Here is a 26,276-nt window from a genome sequence, read left to right as displayed (position 1 = left end):
GTGGGAGTAAATGGCCACGCTGTATTGACAGAGGTAGGGTTTGTTTTTTAATACACGTTCTCCCTTTAAATTTCACTAGGGAGGGGTTTGGGAAGCGCTGCGTGTTTGGGGTACGTTTTGCGCTTCCCGGTCTCTCCAGCCTACAAGTCTGGAGTCGGCGACCGCTTAGTGACGAGCGACGATTTTAAAGAGCAGAAAAAAGGCTTTTCCGTGTCTGCCCCGCAGCCCCTCCAGCTCGAATAATGAAGAGACAGTCAATGCACTCCGCAAGCGGCGGCCCATTGTACGCAGCTGATGGAGAGGAGGCGGTGGGGGCCGGCGAGGGCTCCTTGCCCTCGCCCTTCTCCCCAAATAAACGCGCTTACGTCTCCCGGTCAGTTAAAAGGTGAAACGAACACGATTAAAAGACAGGAAGAAAGAAAAGAAAGGAGGGAGGAAGGAAGGAAAGAGAGAGAGAAAGAAAGAAAGAAAGAAAGAAAGAAAGAAAGAAAGAAAGAAAGAAAGAAAGAAAGAAAAAGAAAGAAAGAAAGAAAGGGAGAAAGAAAGAAAGGAAGGAAGGAAGAAAAAAGAGAAAGAAAAAAGGAAAGAAGGAAGAAAAAGATAAAGAAGAACGAGCTTTCTACATATAAATTCTAAATTGTACTCCCCATCTAGTACAAAGGCAGGCAGTCGAGGGCAGAGGAAGCAGGCACAGAGGGATACAGGCAGAAGGAAAGAGAACGTGGAGAGAGACGGAGCGAGTGGAAGAGGAAGCGAGAGCGAGCGCCAGGGAACCAGAGGCCCCCTGGACGCCCGGCCCTCGGGCCCAGCCGCCCTCGGACCCTGGACCGGGAGTCGTGGGCACCAGAAGCGAGACTCGGCCAAGTCCTGCCCCACCAGGCAAGTAACACAATGATTATCGTTTCTTTTGAACTCGGGGTTGGCAACGCGGACAGGCCGGGAGGCAGCCTTTGCTAGCATGGCTTCTGCAGGCCGGGGCCGCAGTCCAGTCAGCCGGGGCGGGGCGAGAAGAACTTTCCGCGGGGCCTGCTCCGGAGCTGCCCTCACCCGGCCTCTGTCCCGCGGCGGCGTGGAGGTAGGGACCACGGCCGCGGCGCCGCCTTGGAGCTGAGGATCGTGCCCGCCGAGCATCAGTCCAAATTCAAAACAGGTCTCCTTCACCCCCATTCTCTACCCTCTTCCCGCACTGGCGGGAAAATGCTGCGGAGCCTCCAGCCGGGGGGCGGAGGACCGGGGGCGGAGGGTCCACAGGTTTGGCACCCGAGCCGCCGTCGCCGCCCCCCCCTTCCACCCCCCCCCCCCACTCCGGTGCCAAGCCGGAGCCGCGATGGAGTCGGCTTCCGAGTCTGGCCGGGCTGGCTCTGCCGCCAGCGCCTTGCCAGGCTGCAGCCAGGCCCTGGCGAGCGAGGCTCCTGCCGCCCACCTGCGGACGCCGTTTGTAACGGGATCCCCTAATGTAACGCGATCGATGGCTGCCTGTTTGATGTGGGTGATAGTGTCAGCGAATTAAAAGGGACACCAAGCCATTCTCCCCAGCGGAGAACCCGCGGCGGCGGCGGCGGCAGCAGCGAGAGAGCACCAGATCCGCAGCCCCGCAGCCCCACCAGACTTCTCGCGCAGCAGCAAGAGGGCTGGGGGTGGGGAGGGGTCACCTCCCCAGGGGTGAGGACGGAGCGAGTGTGTGTGAAAGGAAGAGCCTCAATTTAAACCGACGAGAAAGCTTTCCTCGGCGCTGGGCAGGGGCGCGCATTTGCGTCAGAGGGCTCATAGGGCGGGCGCGCGGGGCGGGGGAGCCGACGCCGGGGGCCGCGCCCTAGGGCTGGGTGGGCGCGGGAAGGAGCCAGCCCAGCGGCGTCGGCCTCGGTTCGGGCTTGCAAGCTAGGGGCAAGGCGTGGCAGGAGGACTAGATGAGGCTCCCCGAGAGCGGTGGGGCCCGCTCACCCGCGCTGTGGGCTCTTTCTGCCGACCCCTACCCTGAGCTTCCAAACTCGCAAGAGGCCCCTGGGATCTGGCGTGACCCTGGGTATGGGAAGAAGTGGAGACCTCGAGTGGCCTCAGGCGAAGCTGCCTGCTTCTCTGGAAGGAAGGGAGGGAGGGACGGGCGCAGCCCCCGGCTTTAGCCCCGGAAAGGGAGGGGTGGCTGTTTGTTGTGGTGTCCGGAGCCGTGGAAACCCTCGGCTTTTCAAAGCAGGGGAACAGATCGCGCTCCTGCCGGGCATATGCGCCAACTTGCTGTCGTGAGAGGGGCAAGAAGAAACCGAGGCTTTTCGAGGAGGGGCGCTTTCCCCTTCCAGCCCAAGCATCACTCTAGGCTCAGTTTCTCTTCTGGACCCTGTGTTCCCCCATCGCATTTGCACACCCGCAGAGCGCCTCCACTTGGGCTCAAAGCCCCACCCCCAGCAAACGGCTTCCGTGGAGGGACTGAGGGTCACCTCAGGTCCTGAGGGAGCCGAGGCTTTCTCTCCACGAGGCTGTCATTCGTTACGTGTTCAACTTAGCACACTACCGGCAGCGCCCCACACGCAACCCCGGAGACAATGATATCTGTTGTGGTTGGGGAGGGCACCTAATAGAAAGTGGTCATATTTTGAGGGAGCACGTAGGTCCTCAAACTGTGCAGATCCACACACGGGTCCAGGAACGCTCAGCTGCAGAAGCAGAAAAGCAGATGGAATTTCCATCTTTCTTCCACTCATCCTCTCTTCTCCAGATCTTTCTCCCTCCCTTCTCCACCAAGCCCTTGCTTCCGAGGACCTCTAACTGGGACTCTTGGACCCAAACCCACAGTGGCCCTTGTCTCAGCACACTCCTTGAGACTGCCAGCGTGGTGGCCATGTATATTCGGCCCTCTCCAAGGTCCCTCTCTCCTGGCGAGGCTGGTGTAGAGACAGGACACCTGGCTGGTTTCCTCACCAGGGCCTGGACTCCCAGACCTCACTTCTAAAGTCTTCCTCTGTCCTGGTCCCCATAGGCCAGTTCAATGCACGCAAAGTCTCCAGTGTGGTTCCCCAAGAGACATGAGAAGGTACCCCTCCGACTGGGGAGAGGAATCAGGCTTACAATACCTCTTGCAGATTGCTAGCATCACAGCTCAGCCTTAATCACTTTTTAAAAGCCTTCCAGACAACACTTGCTCTCTTTTAGCGGGACAGACAATAAACAGTTGTGACCTGGTGGGAGAAGGAGAGAAGCAGAGGTCTGTGGCTGTATATACAGCATGACTTGCATTCCAGGCCCCAGAGTCCGGATCCATGCAGCCTTTCTAGCTGATTAACAACCCCCTCACCACTATCTCTCCTTCCACTAAGGCTGGAATCATTCTTCACTAATTCTATGACCTCTCTGATATTGGTATTTTGCTCTCCCCAAACTCAACGGGTCATTTGTTTTGGCTTTTTGGTAAATCACACTGAAAAAAAAGGTGGCCTTGTAAAAATGTTTTCTAAATTTAGTTCAAGAGCCGTGAGACCCTACAAATGACCAGATATGTGTAGAAAATTCTCTCCTGTATCTCTTCCCTATCCCCTAAATTGTTAAAAATGGTATTATTCTGTTTTGAGAGACCACAGAACAGAAATAACCCTGTTTTATCAAGCCCATCTGGAGAGATGAACATGCTTGCGATCGCTGGGAGAAAGGTCAGTTCTTCTGCTCGTACTGCAGACCTTTCCCAAAGAGCTTATTTTAAAGGTGCCGAATCAATTAGTCTCCCTTGGTATGAGGTTAAAGCTGTGAAAAACGAAATTGAAGAAGATGTATTTAAAATGGTCTTGCATAGATCTTTTGAAGAAAAGGGTGAAGAGAGGCACAGTAATGCCTGCCTAATGTTTTGTGATTATTTAAAAACAAAACCCCAAACAAACAAACACCCTATGTCAGAAACCACCCCTTCTTGCAAGACTGAACTCAGTCTCTATTGTGGCTGCCCAGCTGTAAAAAGTTCTGCCTTTGTCAACATGAAGACAAGGGTGGAAAGGCCAAGTTGGGAGTCAGGCTTCTGCTGGACTGTCTGTTCTCAGCCTGCCTATGTCGTTGAACCACGGATCCAGCAGGCTTGTGTACTCACTATAACTCTGGTATGGCCTGGGCATTTCTTCTTTGTCACCTTTGGGTCAAAATGCCCAGAGATAAGTGCTTTACCTTAAAAAGCAGTTTAGTTTTCTATGACAAGCTGGCCAGTTAAAGCAGGTGTTTTGGAAAAGAGAGATAAGGGAAGCATTTCCCCTTTTTGCTTGGGCACCCAGTTAGAGGGCCCAGGAGCAGCCACGGGAAAATGGCAGGAGAGCAAGTGCTGACCTTTGGGTGCCAATCAAGCCTTTTGTAGGAGGAAAAGTGACAACGATTCCTAGCACACCAGTGAAGCCAAATATTTACTTTCTGTAAAAATCAAGGCTTAGCTATCTAAATGTATTTATGCAAAAATTAAGAACACAAAAATTAAGACTTTTGTGTTACAAAATGTATTTCTTTATTTTAAATGTACAACTTGAGTGAAGAATAATTGCATGGCTCTTCTTCCTAGGGAAGATGACTTGGGTTTGGAAGAAAAGTTCATGTTTTGAAATGAGTTTGAAACTTGTTAAAGTACCCTGGCAATACAATTAACTATACTCTATACTTTCTCTTAATAGTCACCTGTCAGAGCACCTATTTCTTTTACTACGGGGTTAGCCCATCAGAAGCAGATCTGAGTTGGACATTCACTGATTAAAAACTGCTGGAATATGTTTAAGTCTTCAATGCCACTTTCTTCACTGCCTATAAAGTAAACTAGTGGAAAATTATTGGCTCACAAAGCCAGCAGATCTGTTGGTAACTATGGTCATGCTACAATCCTATTTTACCTGTCAGAAGTTTAATGTAAATAAAAACCTAACATTTCCCTCTAAACTGTCAGTGGAAAGATATGTTTATTACAGTGTCCTCCATCAGTAGGGGAGAGGGGCTTTAGGTAAAGTTGAAATGAAAAAGAATGAGCATAGTACACCACTGATACAAACCACATGGAGCAGTGAATAATTATGCCCTCTGTTTTGCTACGTATATTTTATTTACCCACTTCAGAGGTGGATAATAAACCTAGCCTATCTGTGGGAGGAGTTAATAAAGTATTCCAAATGTGTGATCTAACAAAACTCGGTGATAGTTCTGTGTTTTATTGTTAACCATTTGCATGAAATCTTCTGAAGCTGAAAAGAAAAAGGAAAGGGCTTTTGTGTTAGTTGATCCTTGGCTATTCTAGGGCTCAGGTTGGTGTGAAAGGGACGAGGAGGTCACTTGAAATCTCCTTTTATCTACTCTTATTTTCTCTCTGGATCAGCAACTTTGAATAGACATCATCTAATCGCCCTAAATGGAAAGAAACTATGGGAGCAATGAAAATGCCTTTACTCCAGAAGTGAATACATGTATGTGGACAGCTAGCTGAGCTTGCATAGGACTATATCTCTGCACACATGTGCTTAGAGATTTTTCAGGGTGTATGGATGTTTATGTAAATGTGTCTCATACATTCTGGGTTGGGGGTTTGATTGGATGGGTCATTTTGCCCTTACACATAAGTATGCACACACACTCACATGAAGATTCTCTACCAAGTCCAGGTGATACTTTCAGGTGACTCTTTTTTCAGCTTTTTCTTGCCCTCACTCTCTGGGATGTCATATTTAAGTCCTGAAAAAAAGCAAATAATTAAGAACACGACGAACAGCCTTTTAGTGAAGACATCTTATTTCTTTTCCATTTTCAGTTGGAAGCCACATTGACAGGAGGATTTCTCTTTAGAGGGTAGACATTGTATGACAGGTGGGAGGTGATGGGGTAAGATGAGCCCATTACTTTCAATTTCTCCCCAATATTTTTTCTTTTTGGTTTTTCTTGGCATTAAATTGGTTAAAACACAGTAAATAAGTGGAAAACAAGAGCCTGACATTAGGCAGTTTTAAAAGTTTTTTTTGTTTTGTTTTGTTTCTGCTATAGATACATATCTCCAAATGGTTGAAGCTGAGAAATTGATTATAATTTGTTCTGAAATGAGAATTGTTTTAGTAAGTCTCACATGCTGACTACAATATCATTTAAACTGTTTTCCTTAGCCATTGTTACATATACTTCATGAAGGAGAAACAGCCCTCAGGTTGTTAGGTATGAATGGCTATCCAGAAAAGGACATTTGATTCTAGGACTGAAGGCACTGGGCTTCACTTCCTAAGAAGCCTCTTCTCACCCCCACCCCCAGTCCCATGTTCTTCTGAGTGAAATTCGCATTGCTCCCAGAGCCTGGGACACTTCATTGTAAATTCCTTTAAGGGAATACTCGGTTACCAGGGCTACAAGTTCCCGTCTAAACCCGCCAGCCTCCCTGCCCCCTGCTCCAGGTCTCAGAGACCCTTGGCTGTCAAGGGCTGGGACCTTGGGCCCCCTCCCCTCCTACTCCCAGCCTACCGGAGATCGCAGTTCCAAAGTTCGAAGTTGGGTGGGAGCGGATTAATCCCTCTTTAACTCCTCTTCTTCCCGCCCTCAATTCTGAACCCCAACGGATCCGTTTCCCGGGGTTTCCTGGTGAATAGGAGTGTAGGAGCTGCCCTGTCCAATAAAGATTAAATTAAGTAGAAGAATCCCAGCCGCTGGATATTTGGAAGCTCCGGTGGGGCGTCAAACCGACGTTTAACACATTTTTTCCAGTCACTGTGTACAAATTTTGGACCTGTTGGGCTTAACTTTAGAAAGGAAAGAAGAAAAAAGGTAAGGAAAGAAGGAAGGGAAAAAGAAAAGTGAAAAGAAAAAGCGAAGAAAGAAATTCACAGGAAACCCCCAGTTTCAGGGGGACTTTGCACTCAGAGAGGCTGAAGGCAGAAGCGGGGCTTCCTGACCTTTCTAGTCTTTTCTTTCCCCAACCACTCCTAGAATTGGAGAATCCCTCTCCTAGCTGAGGGCTTGGAATTTTGCTGTCTTGGCGAGTCTGAGTCTACTTTTATCCCTTAGGGACAGTTTGGTGGCCCAGGGTCACAACTGGGTGTGCAGCAGGAAAGATGCACTCAGAACCCAGTCGCCTCCTCTGTGCTTAATTTTTTTTTTTTTTAACACTAAGCTTTTGGTAGCGCAAACTGAGAACTGAGCAGTTTCTTTCAGTGACTGCCCAGCAGGAGAAACAATGGCTTTCTCTGTCGGCAGCGCTTAGCTCTCTGGACACTGACCTTGAAGCTGAGGCCGGGCCAGGCGCTCCCTCCCCTGGGAATCATCCCGGCCCCAAAACATCGGCGTCTCCCTCCCACCTGCTCCTGTAGTCCCAGGGCGCAGTCTGGCGGGGGCAAAAGGCAAGTCCCTTCGTGGCAATGGTTCGTCCGTGCAAATACAACACTGAATAAATTAACCTCAAACCAGCTAGTTGGGGTGTAGTAGTTTAGCAGGACTAATTGCAGACAATGGAGCTGAAATGCCTTTTCCAATTAGCTGCTGGTTGGAGTTTAGTTGGAGGAACTGTCAGCTCCAACGATGGGTAATTGCTTTATTGCTCAAAAAACTATCATCTATTTAGAACATATGTGCTAATTACTCTGGATGGGCGTCGAAAAAAGAGACCGTAAATCTAATAGCACTTTAAAAAGTCTGTGGTGCTTGTAAGCAACCCCAGTCCCTTGCACTTACTTCTCCTGCCCAGGTTGGCATGATGGATGGCTGTCTTTCAGAAAGGCTAAGGTTTGGACTGGAGGCATCTACGGGATGTTCTGGTCAAATCGCGTGCAAGAGAGCGAGCGGCAGCGCATGCTGGACAGAAGCGATAAATCACTGTCATCAAAACCAGTACCCTCTTTAGCTGCACACTTTTTTTTTCATTTTCGCAAAAGATTACTTTAGAAATCTTTTAATTGGATTATGCTGGGAAATTAATCTCCTTTAGCCTTGGCTAAATATATTGTGGCCACTGTCGGGAGGAAAGTCCTGAAACTGCAGCGAGGGCCACGTCCCCTTGCTCTCTCCTTCCCTCAGCCCTCCAGGATCTCCCAGCCGCGTGCGACAGCCGTGCTCCAAGTCGTCAGGAGTGATTGCGGGTGAGAAAGAGTGGAAAGACACATTTGGGCGGAAGGCCACGTCGGTCCCTAGTGAATTTCCTTTGTCCTAAAGGCCACGTTTCAGTCCAGGATTCCCTAGCTCCATATCTAGCATTTCCATAGCACCGCGCCTTCCTCCACAAAGTGTCCTGGGGGCCTGCTACCAGGCAGGAGGGAGGCTGGAGTGGCGGGAAGAGGAAGTGGGGTGTGTTGGCGGAGGGCTGCCAGCCAAAGTCACTACTTTGCCCTTTTCCCACACCTCCACCGCCTCCCTTCTGGGTCTCCGGTGCGGAGCTGGGTCTTTGCTAACACTCTCCACTCTACTTTTTTGCGTAAAGACGCACGGCTTGCTCTTGGCGTTTTCCCTGGTGTAACTCTGGAGACTCTTCCCCTTGACGTGCACAGTGGTTGAGGTCCGAGAACTAGGGCCCTCCCCATTTCCCCAGCTCCTAGAGCGCCAGCGCAGTGTTGGGCGGGGACCTCCCTTCCAGCCCCGCGGCCCAGAGTCCTTAGCCTGGTCCAGCGCGGCTCGGGAGGCTGCGGAAGCTGCGGGTCGGACCATGCCGGCCGCTTATCTCAGCGGGAGATGACAACATCTGTCCGAAACGGGATACCTACTTTTGCAGCTCAATTTAGCTCTTAATAGCAGCCCTCTGAGGTGTGGTTAATTGATAGGGATAAAGGCGTAATGACTGGACGAGGAGACGCCAGTGATCCTTTAATATACTTTTAAAAGAAACAACCACCACCCCAAACACCGGCGAGTCATTGCTCGGTGGGAGGATAAGACCGGGATCTGGCGGCCGGAAGAGCGAAGCCAGTGCTGTTTGTATCTAGAGGCTACAGTGAGGGGTGAGCCCTGGCTCTCAGGGCTGGGGCATCCGGGAACCACCAGGGCGCGCAGCTCAGGCTGGCAGGGGGTTGTCGCGTGGCCGCGGAGAGCCGAGCGGGGCGAGGACCTGGAAAGCTCGGGATGACAGGTGACCGGACAGAAGGGCGAGGAGGAGGCTAGAGCCACGGAGGACGCCGCCCCTCCCCGGGCTCGGCCACTCTATCAGCTCTTACCCTGCGCGGGGCTGGATCCCCACGAGACAGGCACCTTCGTCTGCCCTCCCTCCCCGGCTAAGCTACCCCTCATCCAGCGAGAGCGAAATGGTCAAGTGGCAGTGCCAGGCGGACACTCGTGGGGTTCCAATGTCCAATGTCTGGACGACCTCTGAGGGACCTCAGCTCCGGGAGAGAGAGACACGCGCCGCTCTGTGTGTGTGTGTGTGTGTGTGTGTGTGTGTGTGTGTGTGTGTGTAGATCGCCCCGAAATGCAGAGTCAGAGCAGCAGCCCAACACGTGGCCGTATTTCTGCGGGGTCTGCGCAGAGCTGTGTGGCCAGGCGTTCTGGGATTTTCTCGCGCGCAGCTGGGTCCCGCCACGGGTCCCGCCGCCCTTGCGCACCACACACCCAGACTTCTGCCCGCCACTCTCTCCTCAGCACCGTCCCTTTCCCTCACCTGATCTCCCTTAGCTCAGTTCTAGTTTAGTCTCCAGAGGGTCACAGGAGTGTGTTACACTGCGCAAGCCCCTAACTCAGCTTCACACAAACACGAAAGTGAAAAAAATCAGATCGCCTTTTCTGTTTGCAAAGGGGGACCCCCTCCAGGTGCGGTTGGTGGTGTTCCTAGAAGGTTTTGCGAGTATCCTGTTTTACACTTAGGAGAGGGATAACCTGGATGCTTCAGGTTTGAGCTCCCTCTGGAAGCGAAAGGAGAAATGACTACAATCAGCGTCCATATTTAATTGTATTGAGAGATCGCAGGTGTTTCGGCTGCTGCTATTGTCTGCCTTCCTCCCTGAGCCCACATAACGGACGAGAGAGTCCCAAGAAAGTTAATTTCCCCAAACCTCCTTGCGGAGAAGGAGTGCGTTGTCACAGGGCGAAGCTTTGGGGTACAAGATTTGAAAAAGAGCAATTAAGCCTCCCAACTCGCAGAGTGTGCCTGTCTCGGGTGGTTCTGTCCTTCCACCTCACTGTCTAATCTCATCTACTGTGGTTCTACCCTCTGTGATGTCTAGAAATTCGAGACTCACGGTCTCTTAACCGTCGAGCCTCCCGCCCCGTCCGCAGCCCTAGCCGGGGAGGACTCCAAGGCCGCGGTCTTCAAGGCCGTGGTCTGGTCCTCGAGCGCCTGAGTCAGGGACAGGGTCCCAGATCTAGGTCCATGCTCTGGTCGGCTACTCCCGCTCAGGAGCTCCCTGCCCGGGATGAACTGCGTGACCTGGCGGCGGGTCTCCGAGGCTTTCCCCGAAGGCCTGTGGCCTTCGGGACGCCGGAGTCCTGATGTGACTGTGGCGGCCACTCGTCGTCCGCCGATGCCCTCGGATCAGCGTGGCCCTCGGCGCTGCGGAACCGGAGAGCGGCCCAGAGACACCTGCCCGAAGCCCGCGCCGTCCCCACGGCTGTCAAGGGCCCTTACTCCCCCGTCTCCTCACATTCCTCACCCCACGAGGGCGCTCCCTTGCGAACGAATTCGGCGCTCGGGCCTCCCGTTTTCCCTGTAGGGGGCCCCAGGGGGCCCCTCCCACTCCTTCCCTTGAGGCCTGGGAGCTCGGGCCCGAAGCTCAGCCTGGGGCGGGGCTGGGGGGGGGGAAGCCGCTCCCGGAAGCGAGGCCCACATCCGGGCACGAAGCCTCGGTCGCGGCGTTGGCGGCCAGGCCCTCGACGCGAGCGGGGAGCCGCGTGCGGCCGAGGGGCCTGGACCGCGGGTGGGCGCGTCTGGCCGTCCTCCAGGGCAGCGCTTGCGCCGGCGCTGAAGGCCCCCACGCCGCGAGCCGGCCGGAGTGACACAGCCCCGGGCCCGTGCAGAGGAAGAGAGTCAAGAAGTAAGCCAGGCCCGACCGGGGGGTGGCGCACCCTCCCCGAACCCCGGGGCCGAGCCCTCGGTCGGCGCTGGCTGTGTGTTCCCCCCTCGGGTGGGCGCTGCAGACCTCTTCCGAGTGGACCCGGAGGGAGTGAGCCGGCCTCCGCCCAACTTTGTAAGGTTCGGAGACCCACCGTCGAGCGAGACGGCTTTTGCGAGGCTTACTACGCTTCTCTCCTTTCTTTGGCCAGAGCGCTCTGAGCCTGGTGCCTCCGGGGCTGCTCGACAGTTCGCCGCGCCTCGGGCCGCAGGTCCTCTTCAGGTGTTGGGTTGAGAGGGGTAGGGAGCAAGGCCTGGGGCAAGGCTGGGAAACCTCAAACCCTAACTTCTAGTTCGAGGAGCGTGGTTTTAAGAAGTTGGAAAGTCAGTGGGAGTTCACTTCGTGGCCTTCGGCAGCTTTGAAAACATCCGTCCACAAGGCGGGAACAGCACAGTTTAGAAACGGCTGTGTAGTCAATAAAAAATATTTTTTGGAAGACTGTATCTGGACAGTTTTCCCAGAGATTGTTTTATAATCTCTCAATTTACAGAGTTGCTATGTATCTCGCCACTGGTACACTGAATAGTATCTTCCTTCAGACAGGGATTGAGAAACGGAAATACCACCACCCTCGGGCCAAACTTGTGAGGACTGATTGCAGGGGAACTGGTGCTCCAGATGTTGCACTAGAGGCGCTGCAAGTGTGAGCAGGTAACGTGGAGAAGAGTGACATTGTTAACAGAAAGCATCTAATTAACAGTGACTTCATTTGATTGGAAGGATGAAAAAGCCTTTTTAAATCAATCCAGATTCACTGGCCTAAACTCAGCCAATTTATGAATATGTAGCCTGACTGGGGTCTGCTTTCTTTCAAAGATGTCATCTTAGGGGTAATAGCATAGGTGAAGTCATTTGGTTACACTGTGGAAACTTTTATAGTGCCTTCCTTGGGAATTTAATTCAGTGCTTCTTCATTTTATTAGGAACAGACTGACTCCATCAACTGTGCTCTCCCTGTTTAGAGGCAGGACTGCTTGAAGCAATTAGGTTCACCAATTAGCATAGTTTTACTGACCCCAGCAGCAGCACTGCTCCTTAGATTATCCATTTCTTCAAAGTCAGGGAAAAGCTGGAGCACAACATGCTTCCCAGGTGTCCAGGTGGGGGAAATAAGCCCACAAGCAGGGTAGCACAGCAGCGCAAAAAGCTTTCTAATATTCCCTAAGTGTTTGCTTCAGCAACTTTGGTGGATTTTTCTCCCCTTCTCTGATTCTGGATCCTGCAACACCTCCATCTTTTGACATACCCTGTAAAGCCTCTCTCCTTTGGTTGTATTTTGGCAGAACTGCTTTTGAGAAAGTGAATTGTCTCCTTTCTTTTCTGTCTGCCTGCATGCTAATGATGCTCTGGACAATGTTAGGGTCCACAGAGAGGACAATGCTGAAGGGCTACTTTAAACCCTGAGGTGAGAAGGTAAGGGCTCAGCTCTTTGGGGGTGTGTGCATGCATGTACCTCAGGACTTTTGAGAAGAGGCCAGAGGGTGGATATTGGAGATAGGTCATTGCTTTCCCTAATACTGAAGGTTTACCTGCAAGACTTTGTTGCCGTCTCTTCATTGTGACCTCAACTAGTTGGGCCAACATCTTTAATAAATGTCTGGAGCCCAAGGCAGTCTGAGGGAAAAGGGGCTTTGGTCTTGCCACTGTCAAGGGTATTGAAGGGATTACACTTACCTGGCTATTGCCTCTCTCTCTCTCTCTCTCTCTCTCTCTCTCTCACTCTCACTCTCACTCTCACTCTCACTCTCACTCTCACTCTCACTCTCACTCTCAACTCTCACTCTCACTTTCATTTTCTCTCCCCTCCTTTTCCCCCCACCCACCCCCTTCTCTAAAATATATATTCCTCTGTTAGATTTCACTAGATTAAATTGCTGACAGTTCATCAGTAGCAGCAACAATGCAATACCCCTAACCTTATTAAATCAATAAATACTAGATCCATGCATTGAATTAAAAATGCATCAGCAGGTCCAGGAATTGCAATCATATGGCCATGGACCTCAGAATCGAAGATGCCACTCAAAAATTGACTAGTTTGCATTTATTTAACCTTTTTTTTTTTCTGTTTTGGATCTGTGATTAAATATTTTGGGCTTTTAATATTTTAGGGACCATTGTGACAGGTTTGATTCTGTTTACTTATTTTTTTAAAATTCGTTTCTTTCACTACTCACATTTAACCATGAAAGAGAAGCATGCATTTAACAATAGTAATACACTGTGACTTTATAGTTCTTGTCATTAGTTTTCATCTAGGGAATATACTTTCACTCAGAATACATTACTCTAGGAAGATATACTCAGGTGCATACATTTCTACATAAGAACAAATAAATTTAGATGAATATGTTTTTGTATATAAATAAACAAATATAGTCAGTGTAAGTGTATTGCTGTACATTGATTATGAGTTTATTTAAAAAAAACCCACATTTAAATTTATCTTTCATTGCCTATTATAAGCCAGAGAGCTATTTATCATGATAAAACAAGTTATTTATTTATAATCTGGTAGGCTTGTTAGAATTCATACCATGAGAGATGGAATTAAAGTTTTCATGTCTTTAAACTTAACACAGTACTTAGCAAGTTATACATATCTTATACTTCAATGTGGTTTACCAGGAATTGGCAGTTAAGTTGTAGATTAGTAGGTGAATTTACAGTTAGTCCCTACTGAAAACAGAATGTATTTAACACCTAGAACTTTAATGGAAAAAGTAATATTACTCTAGCCAGATATTTGTTCATACTGATTAATGATGCTAATTATTTTAAAACATTCATCCCCTATTGACGTCAGCCAGCATATATGGTACTGAATTCTGAAGATACAGTCATCAGGCCTTAGGTTCACCACACTGTGAAAGAAAAAAATCTTTATTTGATGAAATAGGCAATCAACTGAAATCTGTCCTCTTTAAATAAACTGATTCCTCAGTATTTTCCCAGTGTTGGTGTAAGTTGTTGTCTGTGATGTCCCCCAGGGCTCTTTCCTCTGCTCTCTGATTTGGTATATAAAAGCAGCTCTGAATGATGGATTACTGTGTCATTGCAGCCTGCGAAGGATTAATTTGTTTCATTGATTTCTCTTTAGGCAGATTGCCAGAATTTGCTGCTTCCCACCTTTCTGCAAGACTTCTAGAAGTAATAGACAGTAATAGCCTAAGACAAATCAGCTCCTTCACCTAAAAATAGAATCATGAAACTAGGAATCCTACAAAAGCTATGGCAAACTTTTTATTCACATATTGGGAGAGCAATTAATAGGCTACTTAATATGCTTTAGAAATATTTTTAATTGAAAAATTTCCTGACTTTGTGACTTAAAACACCTCATATTAATAGCTCTTAAGTAAGCATTTGTAATGTTTGTCCCATAAGTTTTCTCTAATTTTTAAGGAAAAGAATGTTTAACTCAGGAAAAAAATGTGATGTCTATGTGAGTGACAAATATTTTTCTTTCTATGCCAGATTTTAGGATCAAATAGAATGTCAACATAACTTTTAAGTCCATTAAACATTTATAAGAGTATTTGACCCAAAGAATTGTTAGAAACTTTGGACAAGGACAGAGAGCATTAGAGCATGGAAATAGAATTGTTTAACTGTTTAAAGAAAAAGTATCTTTTTCTGATTAAAAAAGTAGTATCTGTTCATAATAATTTGCAAAAGTTAGATACGATATTTTGTGTGTTTTTCTAAGACTTTTTCCTCCAAATATTTTATATATATGTGTGTATGTATACACACACACACACACACACACACACACACACACACACCCCATAGATATAAACTGTGTCCTGGTTTTCTTCAGTTGGCATTATGCAATGAAAATTTTCCTATATAATTAAAATTATCATTAAAGTCATTTATATCTCTGTATACTGTTTTAACATATATGATTTAATTAATCATTGTTCTACTGTTAGAGAGTTAGGTTTCTAATTTTCCATTATTATAAATAAAGTTATAGAGAATAGCACTTAAAATAAATCTTTTATCATCCCTCTGGTTAATTTCCTTAATATATTATTAGAAAAGAAATTACTTGGATTGAGGCTATAGACTGTTTTTTAAGAGTCTTGATATGAACTGCCAAATTGTTTTTCAGAAAGGTTCTTCCATCTTATACTGATACTGTTTAAAAACTGTTCTCTGTAGAGGCAGCATTCTAATGCATGATACACGAGGAAAGAAAACAGAACAACACTCTTTTCTTTGTGCTCTGAAAGCAGTGGTAACATTTTGCATATACTTAGTCTCTCAGAAGTATTTTCCCAACCGCAGATGTGAAATAGACGGCTATATAAATCTATTTGTTTCCCTTCTGTAGTGCTGAAAATTATATTGATTTAATGATCTCAAGTTCTACTTTTTATGCAATTAGTTGTGTAGTAAAAACTAATATTGTCATGTGCTAACGTTTTTTTTCCTCTTGTGCTATGGTAGTAGTCCATGCAATATCAGCAAGTTTATGCTTTTCCTGTGCTTTGCTGAAAGGAAAAAGGAACATCTGTTTCCATTATATATCTGCATCATAATGATAACAGTTAAATAGCTATTATGGTAGAATACAGTAAATATATTTCGCTGAATGACCTGTACTTTCTTGTTGGAAAATTTCAGAGATTTCAGAGACACTTAGTTTTTACAGGTAGGTTCCATGTAGAGGTTTAGAAAGGGCTTTGCTTACTTTTGGTAAACCACTGCAGTTCCTATTTGTTTCATTAAAAACAAATAAAGAACTGTGATGATTAAATACTTGGCTCTCAGGTGAGACTCAAATATATTTCTCTTAGGCATATGTTTAGAGTACAAATTATTGGCTATTTCTCTCTGTTCTTAAATGGGTTAATCATGCTATTAAAAATATAGTTCATTTTGTGTTTTGTGTGATTTGTGTTTTTTTAATGTTTTACTAAGCCGGAGATTGCAAATAGTTATATGTATATACTTACAGCCTGTTTTACCCTTTTTTCCTTATGTTAGAGGACGTAGTGATATTTACCTCTTAAGCTCAACAGGAGAATGTTTGAAACCACACAGATTTCCATGGACCTTTAAAATTCCAGAGAAATGTTTTCATTTATTTCACTCAGACTTTGGTTAAAGATGTTTTAGTGGTTACTTAAGAAATGATTAGAAAATATTTTAGACAAAGAATGGTGTATAAAGAGAAACAAACACCCATGTACTCCAAACTCAATTTGAGAAATAAAATGTTACCAGAACAATTGAAGCTCTTCGTGATTATATTCCCTTATGGCTTCTTGAAGAGATAATCATCATCCTAAATTTGAATTATCAACCCTTTTGCCTTTTATGAACTTTTTTTTACATGGTTTAAAAATCTGACATAAGTGACTTGTCATTTTAAACAAATAAATTTAAAAATGTTGGAGCTGCAATAGCTGTTAGAACGGTTTTAATGTAATCGCCTGTGACTGGGTATACTTTAGTGCTTTACTGTCCTCATCTGTGAAGTTGGGGATAGGTTTACGTGTTCTCTGATATTTTTCTAGCCATAATTTTAAAAAGTTTTTTGAGTACCTCTTGTTTTCCATATGAAACAATAAAACAAAAGACAGAGGCCCAGAGTGGTTAACTAACTTGCCCAAGACCATGTAGGTAAATCACAGAGCTGGGAATAAAATTCAGTTCTTTCCACTTCCATTCAAACACTCTTTTCTTCAGTCCACATTGTCTGTCATCTTTGGGTACTGGCTGACTGACCGCTGCTCTAGCCTGTGATTAAAGACGATCCACAGGCATGTATGATTTTGAGATTGTGCATGCAGGAAAGGTATTTTTCTCTTAGAATATCTTTTTTGTGGGGAAGAACATTGAAGTCATATCAGCCTGGAAGCTACTTATAGAATGAGAAGACTGTGTGTCCTGCAGTGCCTGTGATTCGCTTCTATATTTTCCGGACTTTCCTGGAAAGAATGACAGTTTGGATATAATGAGACTTTCGATAGGCTCCTTACCCTACAGTTAATTTTCTGATCTTTTCATGGTAACTGGACCAGGAAAATAGGGAGGGGCCCAAACACAAGTGTCTCTTTACATGTACGTGTATCTAAATTTCAAAATATTTTGGCAGTCAGGTCTTTAACAAATTACTTCTTCCTTTTTTATGTAGCTTATGCTATGGTCAAATCACAAATGACTTTCTTTTTGAAAATGAGTTTGTTTCTTGTTTCTATTTAGCAGCCAACTTACAAGAGCACTAAAGTGAAAGTAACGCAAATAAAATAATGTGGAAACATGTTTTTAAAATCCCTTTGGAGCAAAACCCCATTCTAAAAATGGCAACTTAGAATTACATGCATGTTCGTTCTCTTTCAGGTTTTTACTCTGACAAATTTAATTCATGCTTAGTTAAGATGAGTAAGCTTGAGTCATAATATTCACACAGACAGTGCCATGCCTCTCGTATGAAAAAATAGCAGTATAAGTAGAAGTGGAGTTATGTGTCCTATTGTAAAACCATTTTTCCCCAAATCTGTTGCTTCTAGACCAAAAAAGTTGATTTAATAAATTGTTTGCTTCCTTCTGTAAATACATACTTGGAAACTTATAATAGTAGTTTCTCTTTTTAGGGCCTGTGAAGCTACTAACAGTAGCTTAGTCAATGCTATAAATATTCTCAAGGTAGTTGTGTTTTAACAATAAACCAGATAACACATTTTTTTCTCTGAGTATTTTAGATCAGTTAGCTTATGTGTTCAGCAGCTTCTAGTAGGAAATTTCCCCTAGCATACTAGATTGGGGAGGAGAGACCCAATGTAATCAGACACCAGTACCCCTTTTATTTAGCCATTGCTTACACTCACTGAATATGATTTCTTTCATTTCTGTAGCATTTCTGTCTGGAGAGAAAGCTGTGTTATATACGAATATGTGTGTGTAAGTATTTCAAAAGGCAATTCTTGTCTAGTTGAAAGTTCTGGTGAACATCTGTAGTGTGTAATATAAGGAATTTTCTACACTGGTTAAATTTCCCCATATTGCTCTAGCAGGTAGGTGAAACTCAAGAGAAAAGGTGTAGGTAAAGGAAACTAGCCCCTGACTAACCTGTTTTCTTCCTGAACACAATATGAATCTTGATGACAGTGGTGAGTATACAGAATTTTAACCACCAAATCAACAATGCTTAAATCAGAGAGATCCCAGTGAGACACAAGAATGTATAGTCTATACATAGACCACATACGTTACCTCGCTTAGGTATAATAGCTCTTGTAGAAAGGTAGTGTGCTGTTTGCGGAAACAACAACCAGATACGGTAAAAAGATAATTTTCTTTTGGCCATATATACTACCAGGATTATAGGTCCTTTGATGTCTGTACTGTTTCTACTCAGTTCTTAATGACTTCACTTTACTTATTTATTAAAAAATTTTTTCCTTGAAGTATAGTTGATTTACAATGTTGTGTTAGTTTCTGGTGTACAGCAGAGTAATTCAGTTATACATATATATATTCTTTTTCATATTCTTTTCCATTATGCATTATTACAGGATGTTGAATATAGGTCCCTGTGCTTTACAGTAGTACCTTGTTTATTTTATATATAGTAATTTGTATCTGTTAATCCCAAACTCCTAGTTTATCCCTCCCCCACCCCATTTCCCCTTTGGTAACCATAAATTTGTTTTCTATGTCTGTGACTCTGTTTCTATTTTGTAAATAAGTTAGTTTGTATCATATTTTAGATTCCACATATAAGTGATATCATATGGTATTAGCCATAAAAAAGAATGATGACATTCGCAGCAACATGATTGGACATAGAGATTATCATACTAAGTGAAGTAAGTCAGAAAGAGAAAGACTTCACTTTAGGCCAAGTTGAGATTATTTTAAAACCAGCGTTGGCTGTATATTTTCTACTGACACAGCCAATGTACACTTTCGGGCTGTGACCTTGGAATTTGTCTGTGGCTTACAAGGGATAGAATTTTCTTCTACTAATGTTAGAATTTGCACGTTGTAAAATTTTGTCCATGTCCTGTTTTGAATTCCCAGCTCTTTAGGATTTTCCTATTATTTGATTCTTAGGAGAATTATGTTACAGTTGTGCTTATTGTTCTTGAGGTATAGTTAACACTTAAAGTTCTTGTCATGCTTAAGGCATGTGAAGTAGATAAAGGCAGAGCCCCTGCCCTCAGGGTATAATTGTCTTTTGCCAATAATTTAACAGATTGTATTTTCTTAATGTAATGCATTTGTGTGATTTTATTAATATTACTATATTAGGACTTTAAAGGAAAAAAGAAAATATACTTAGTTTTCTGTTGCTGTTCTTTACCTTTTGAAAAAATTCTTAGAATTATAATTTGAGCTCAGCCAAAGTGTTATCATATTATTCTTTTTTATTCTATAAGTTTCAAGTGTATGGCATTGTAATTTGACATTTGTATATACTACGAAGTGATCACCACCACAAGTCTAGTTGACCCCTTCATCCATTTTACCCACCTCTCCCCACTCATTTCCCCTCTGGTAACCACTAATCTGATCTCTGTATTTATTAGCTTGTTTTTGTTTTATTTTGTTTGTTCTTTTTTTTTTTTTTAGATTCTACATATGAGTGAAGTAGTATGATCTTTGTCTTTCTCCATCTGACTTATTTCACTTAGCATAATACCATCAAGGACCACCTATGTTGTTGCAAGTGGCAGGATTTCACTCTTTTTTGTGGCTGAGTAAATTTTCATTATACACACACACACACACATCCCACATCTTTTTTATCCATTCATATACCATTGGGCACTTAGGTTGCTTCCATATCTTGGCTATTGTAAATAATGCTGTAATGAGCATAGGGGTGCATATATATTTTAGAAATAGTGTTCTCATGTTCTTCAGATAAATACGCAGAAGAGGAACAGCTGGGTCATATGGTAGTTCTTAATTTTTTGAGGGATCTCCACATTGGTTTAGTACCATGTTATTCTTTTTTAAATTTAGTTTTTATTGAAGTATAGATGAACTACAGTGTTGTATTAATTACTGCTGTACAGCAAAGTGACTCAGTTATACATGTGTACACATTCTTTTCAATTATGGTTTTTCACGGGATATTGAATATATTTCCCTGAGCTATACAGTAGGATGTTGTTGTTTACCCATTCTATATATACCAGTTTGCATCTGCTAATCCCTAACTCCCAATCCAACCTTCTACCACCTCCCTCCCCCTTGGCAACTAGCAGTCTGTTCCCTATATCCCTGATTCTGTTTCTGTTTCATAGATAGGTTCATTTGTGTCATAGTTAGATTCCACATGTAAGTGATATCATATGGTATTTGTCTTTCTGACTTCACTTAGTATGATAATCTCTAGTTGCATCTATGTTGCCGCAAGTAGCATTGTATCATTCTTTTTTATGGCTGACTAGTATTCCATTGTATATGTGTACCACATATTCTTTATCCGTACATCTGTTGAAGGACATTTAGGTTGTTTCCATGTCTTGGCTATTGTGAATAGTGCTCCTATGAACATAGGGGTGCATGTGTCTTTTTGAATTATAGTTTTGTCTGGGTATATGGCCAGTAGTGGGATTGCTGAGTCATATGGTAATTCTATTTTTAGTTTTCTGAGAAACCTCCATACTGTTTTCCACAGTGGATGCACCAGCTTACATTCTCACCAACAGTGTGGGAGGGTTCCCTTTTCTCCATACCCTCTCCAGCATTTATTTGTAGACCTTTTTTTTTTTTTTTTGGAATATCTCTATTTATTTAGGTCATCTTTATCTTTTTAAAATGAGTTATCTATTTTATACATATTAGTGTATATACATCGATCCCAATCTCCCAATTCATCCCCGCCATCCCCTGCTTTCCCTCCCTTGGTGTCCATACATTTATTCTCTACATTTGGGTCTCTATTTCTGCCTTGCACACTGGTTCATCTGTACCATTTTTTAGATTCCACATACATGCATTAATATATTTGTTTTTCTCTTTCTTTTTTTTTTATTTATTTTTTTAAATATTTTTTTAACATCTTTATTGGGGTATAATTGCTTTACAATGGTGTGTTAATTTCTGCTTTATAACAAAGTGAATCAGTCATACATAAACATATGTTCCCATATGTCTTCCCTCTTGCGTCTCCCTCCCTCCCACCCTCCCTATCCCACCCCTCCAGGCTGTCACAAAGCACCGAGCCAATATCCCTGTGCCATGCGGCTGCTTCCCACTAGCTATCTACCTTACTATGTTTGTTAGTGTGTATATGCCCATGACTCTCTCTCGCCCTGTCACAGCTCACCCTTCCCCCTCCCCATAACCTCAAGTCCGTTCTCTAGGAGGTCTGCGTCTTTATTCCTGCTTTACCCCTAAGTTCTTCATGACATTTTTTTCCTTAAATTCCATATATATGTGTTAGCATACGGTATTTGTCTTTTTCTTTCTGACTTACTTCACTCTGTATGACAGACTCTAGGTCCATCCACATCTCTACAAATGACCCAGTTTCATTCCTTTTTATGGCTGAGTAATATTCCATTGTATATATGTACCACATCTTCTTTATCCATTCATCTGTCAATGGGAATTTAGGTTGCTTCCATGACCTGGCTATTGTAAATAGTGCTGCAATGAACATTGGGGTGCATGTGTCTTTTTGAATTATGGTTTTCTCTGGGTATATGCCATGTAGTGGGATTGCTGGGTCATAGGGTAGTTCTGTATTATTAAGGACCCTCCATAATGTTCTCCATAGTGACTGTATCAATTTACATTCCTACCAGCAGTGCAAGAGGGTTCCCTTTTCTCCACACCCTCTCCAGCATTTGTTGTTTGTAGATTTTCTGATGATGCCCATTCTAACTCTTGAAGTGATACCTCATTGCAGTTTTGATTTGCATTTCTCTAATAATTAGCAATGTTGAGCATCTTTTCATGTGCCTATTGGCCATCTGTATTTCTTCTTTGGAGAAATGTCTCTTTAGGTCTTCTGCGCATTTTTTGATTGGGTTGTTTGTTTTTTTGTTGTCAAGCTGTATAAACTGTTTGTATATTTTGGAAATTAAGCCCTTGTTGGTCGCGTCATTTGCAAATATTTCCTCCCATTCTGTAGGTTGTCTTTTCATTTTGTTTATGGTTTCCTTTGCTGTGCAAAAGCTTGTAAGTTTGATTAGGTCCCATTTGTTTATTTTTATTTTTATTTCTGTTTCCTTGGGAGACTGACTTAGAAAGCATTGGTACGATTTATGTCAGAGAATGTTTTGCCTATGTTGTCTTCTAGGAGTTTTATGGTGTCATGTCTTATGTTTAACTCTTTAAGCCATTTTGCCAAAGCAATCCTGAAGAAAAAGAACAAAGCAGGAGGCATAACCATCTCAGACTTCAGACAACACAGTACAACAAGGCTACAGTAATCAAAATAGCATGGTATTGTCACAAAATCGGACATATGGATCAATGGAACAGAATAGAGAGCCCAGAAATAAACCCACACACCTATGGTCAATTAATTTTCGACAAAGGAGGCAAGAATATACAATGGGAAAAAGTCTCTTTAGCAAGTGGTGTTGGGAAAGTTGGACAGCCGCATGTAAATCAATGAAGTTAGAACATACCCTCTCACCATGCACAAAAATAAACTCAAAAAAATACTGTTATTCTTAATATAGTAGCTTGAGTAAATAGAAAATGGCATTTTCTAACTTTAAATAAGTTAAAAAAATAAGATCCAAGAATTTTTTTTATACTTGGTTTAAATTAAGTATGCCAATTATCTCTCTGTAAATAAATAATAATTACATAATAATGTTTTCTGAAAAGTGGACTTTATGTTCCTTATTTAGCAAGAAGCAGATTCATTTTTTAAAGAAACTCAGTTACAAAGTCTATTTGAGTTACAGTTAGGACATACACTAAATATGAAGGCAAAACATGTTTTCATAAATATTTACAAAAATACCTGTGTTTGGTCTTGACCCCATGTTAGCTTTGCTGCTAATATTATTGAATGCATTACAGCATTGAACATGTTTTTACAGTTCCCCAAAGTTTATTAAGAGTACTAAGAGTAATTTACTATTTGGCTTTCTTACACGGAGCAGTGAGTTGTTGATACATTTTCTAACAAATTTGACCAATGTAGATAGCTGTTTTAGATGGAAAGGTTAACAAAAATACCACCATTCTCTCCATAGTAATTGCAGTCTTTTTGGACTTAATTATGTAGTTTCTTTCTTTCTTTTTTTTTTTTTTGGCCACACTGTGTGGTCTATGGGGTCTTAGTTTCCTGACCAGGGATTGAACCTGGGCCACAGCAGTGAAAGTGCCGTGTCCTAACCACTGCACCACCAGGGAATTCTGTCTTTTATTTCTTTATAAGTAGGTGTGTAAGTGTCAGTTTATAGGTATTGCAATGAGCAGTGGAGGTATAATTTGTATCTTATGAAGCGTGTTTGCATGATATAACAAGGTTCTTTTGAATTTTGATAATCAGTTGGGTTTTGCATTATTTAACTATTTCTCAAAAGGAGTATACAAATTCCAAAATGAGTCCCTTTTCAATTGGTTACAGTTTTGGGATGTGTATTTTACATTTGGAAGATATTTAAAAAGAGGCAGAAAGCACATCAGTAATACCTGGTAGAAGGTTATAATGGATTATGCCATACTATTAGAGTTAACCTGCTGTCAGTCTAAGTTGTAAAGGTAGTTTTTCTGGACTGGCTAGAACTTAGTGATCTGAGGGAATTAAGGATTGGTACTGTACAGCTTTGAAAGCCACACACCAAAGATGTCTGTGACAGCCCAGAGTCACCAAGATCTTATTTGTATCATTCCAATATTGATGAGTTTAAATGTGTTTTGAGTTTTGAAAAATAGTTTTAAAATTCTGAAAGTCCTACATTTTCTAGTAAGGAACTAGTCAAAGGCAATATTTTTAAATACAGTACATATGATCAAGACATTTGTTCTTACGTAAACTTGCCTAGTTATTTGTTTTACCCAAGAGAAGTATAAAAAACCTTAATTTATGAATTTTACTTTTTATATAAGTAGTAAAACCCTATTATCAACCCTATTTAGCATTATATGCTAAACACATTTCATATATTATTCCCATTTTACTGATGAAGAATTTGAGGCTCAAGCATTGTTAAGTATTTGCTCAAGTCACATAGCTGGTAAGTAATAGAACAAGAATTTGGATTGAAGTATTTGTCACTCCAGAACCCATTTCTGACCTGTGCTGACTTCATTGCTCCTTATTAAGTAACTCATTATACTACTTTTTGATTTTATGATGGGTCAAGTTGTATTCTTACAGGTACATAAAAATGCATAGAGCAACTCTCTTAAAAACATAGGAAAATCTATATAATTTCATGTTATGCTCATGTCCTAGTATCTATAGGATGCTATCATTCTCCAGTGTTTGATTATGTGATGCTGTATGTATAAATGGTACTATATAGGATGAAGGTTGACTCATACCCCCTTAGAGTTTTTTGGCACTCGGTTGGTTTAGCTGTTAAATAGCACTTTTGCTACAAAATTTAAAAATGAATAGGAAGAAATTTTATTTCTGATTGGCAATCTTTCTTCAGAATGTTTTCATCTTTAGTGACTTTCAGGGGAAAAAAAATCGTTTCCCTTTGTGGGTATATATTTTGCTAGGGCTGCTGTAACAAAGTACCACAAATGGGGGTAGCTTAAGCAACAGTAACTTATTGTCTCTCAGTTCTGTAGGCTAGAAGTCCAAGATTAAAATGTTGGCAAGGTTGGTTCTTCTGAGGACTGTAAGGGAGAGAATCTATTCCATGCCTCTTTCCATAGCTTGTGCTGGTGTGCTGGCAGTCTTTGGTGTTCTTTGACTTGTAGATGCATAACCCTGACCCTTGCCTTCATCTTCATGTAGTGTCCTCCCTGTGTGTATTATTGTCTCTGTGTCCAAATTTCCTCTATTTATAAGGACATCAGTCATATTGGATCAGAACTCACCCTAATGACCTCATTTTAACTTGATTATCTGCAAAGACCCTATTCCCAAATAAGGTCACATTCATAGGTACTGAGGGTTAGGACTTCAACATCTTTTAGGGGGACACAATGCAACTCATAATAGTAGGCAGTTTCTTCTGAGATAATAGATTTGAAAACTCTTTTGTAGTTTGTAGGTTATATGCATAAATTTGCAGTTTATCAAATCATTGGTGTACTTACAGGCACATATATCCATAAATGAGTCATGTCTGAATATTTGTTTTAGAATAGGACTGGTTTTGCACTAGCATTCTCTTTTTTTATTCACTAGTATTCTTGTAGAAAATCGTAGGAAGAACAAACGAGAACTATTCAGGAAGGATTTCAATAAATAATATGATTGTATGTCTCAATATGTGGGGCAGATAATGAGCTATTGGTAATGTATGTATAAGATCATTATAGCTGGCGACATGATGAAGTTGGGATTTAGGTAGGCATTCAGGGTAAGAGGATGTTACAGAAGTAGAAATGGCATGGGTTTAGGTTCTGATGTAGGAATGAGTATTTTATGTATAGTGGGCTGTGGTGATGAAGGGAGCCTTTGGAGCCAATTATGTTGTCAAGAAATCCTGGCTCTGGCCCTTTAGGGTTAATGCCAGTAGTAGCTTTTAAGTTTCAAGGAATTGACCTAAAATTTATTTTTAATTCTGACGTGTGGAGAATTTCAAATAGATTAGGAACAAGAAGAAAAATATAACCTGTAACCCCAATACCCAGAGCTGGTCATTATTAATATTTTGGTATCTTGATACAATTTCTATGAAATTTCTGCTATGCTGTTTCCTTGAGGTTATATCACATAAACAGTTTTATAAAATAAATTAGAGTCTGTAGTATTCTCTAAATCTATATCTCAATTCAAGATCCACTGGGTAACAAACCTAATGGTCATTGGTGAATTGGGTCACCATAGTTCCATAAACCATTAAAGTCAAGTCAGCTTTGTTTCATGATTTGGTCCCATGCCTCTAGTCTTGTCTTTCCTCCGATCTTTCACACTGCTGCCAAGACCTTTTTATTTTTTATTTTTATTTTTGCAGTACGTGGGCCTCTCACTGCTGTGGCCTCTCCCGTTGCGGAGCACAGGTTCTGGACGTGCAGGCTCAGCAGTCATGGCTCACGGGCCCAGCCGCTCCGCGGCATGTGGGATCCTCCCGGACCGGGGCATGAACCCATGTCCCCTGCATCGGCAGGCGGACTCTCAACCACTGCGCCACCAGGGAAGCCCCCAAG

General features: G+C 43.1%; 1 long non-coding RNA gene across 3 annotated transcripts in view; it reads left to right on the top strand.

The window, feature by feature from the left end:
- The first annotated feature begins 56 nt into the window (after positions 1–56).
- Positions 57–26,276, top strand: part of LOC309820674 — a 153,979-nt gene continuing 127,759 nt past the window's right edge. For 2 of the 3 annotated variants that reach the window (XR_014296534.1, XR_014296536.1), the window contains exons 1-2: positions 57–879; positions 11,543–11,654. This is a non-coding gene — a long non-coding RNA (uncharacterized lncRNA). The remainder of the gene's footprint in view (positions 880–11,542; positions 11,655–26,276) is intronic. The other variant, XR_014296535.1, reaches the window with a different exon arrangement.

Source organism: Grampus griseus (genome assembly GCF_964374135.1).
Source record: "Grampus griseus genome assembly, chromosome: 3".
NCBI lineage: Eukaryota > Metazoa > Chordata > Mammalia > Artiodactyla > Delphinidae > Grampus > Grampus griseus.
Note: the sequence above shows the minus strand (reverse complement) of the source record. Positions and strands in the feature narration are given on the sequence as shown.